This window comes from Camelina sativa, chromosome 19 (genome assembly GCF_000633955.1).
Source record: "Camelina sativa cultivar DH55 chromosome 19, Cs, whole genome shotgun sequence".
Lineage (NCBI taxonomy): Eukaryota > Viridiplantae > Streptophyta > Magnoliopsida > Brassicales > Brassicaceae > Camelina > Camelina sativa.
Genome location: NC_025703.1, coordinates 17,336,578 through 17,337,322, shown reverse-complemented (window position 1 = coordinate 17,337,322; position 745 = coordinate 17,336,578). Strand labels below are relative to the sequence as shown.

The 745-nt window shown below is 38.0% G+C and overlaps 1 long non-coding RNA gene across 1 annotated transcript in view; it reads left to right on the top strand.

Moving 5' to 3' along the window:
- Window positions 1-726, top strand: part of LOC104766590 — a 2,977-nt gene extending 2,251 nt beyond the window's left edge. The window contains exons 2-4 of the long non-coding RNA XR_764073.1: window positions 94-155; window positions 253-286; window positions 376-726. This is a non-coding gene — a long non-coding RNA (uncharacterized LOC104766590). The remainder of the gene's footprint in view (window positions 1-93; window positions 156-252; window positions 287-375) is intronic.

Here is a 745-nt window from a genome sequence, read left to right as displayed (position 1 = left end):
GTCTCTCTTACTAGAACTGGTTTTGCTTTTCATTGTTACTTCCAAAGGTATCTGAAGTTAATCTCAATCACCATGTTACTTCTGCTTGATCAGTTTATTTATAAATTTGGAGAGAGCAACTGAAGCTGAGATTTTGGATAAATTCGGAAACAGAGGTGTGTAAATTCCCACTTTGATGTTAATACTCGCTTGTTGTATTATCACTAAGAACCTGTTGTTTTGTATGCTTTCTTCCTATGTGTTCGGAAACAGAGGTGTTTTGTATCACTGTCCTCCAGAAACAGAGGTGTTTTGTTTTTACATTGTACAAAGCTTAGTTAAAACAGTCTTGATTTGCCTCTTCTCCTTTACCAGTGTCCAGTTTTGCTTCTGCAGCTCAGGTGAAGTCAACACCCTTTGATGTCACGGCAATGCTATGACCAGGACCTGCAAGTGCTTGTGATTTCTCCCGCCTGCAACCAAACTCACCAGCTAGCAAGAAGTTTAAAACTAGCTTCCACGAGCCTCCACATCTCCTTTTGATATCTTGGCGTTCTTCATCTCCCATACATTTAAAGATCACCCTCTTTTGGCAAATGTCGAGAGCTGCATCTCCTGTGATTATTGTTGTGTGTCTTCTTTACATTTTCCTAACTATTAAGTATGGATGGTAGACTTTAAACACATTTTTTTAAAAAAAAATAGACACCCAAAGATGACTAATGGGAGGACAAAAATTAAAAACAAGAGTGTGAAGAGATTAATA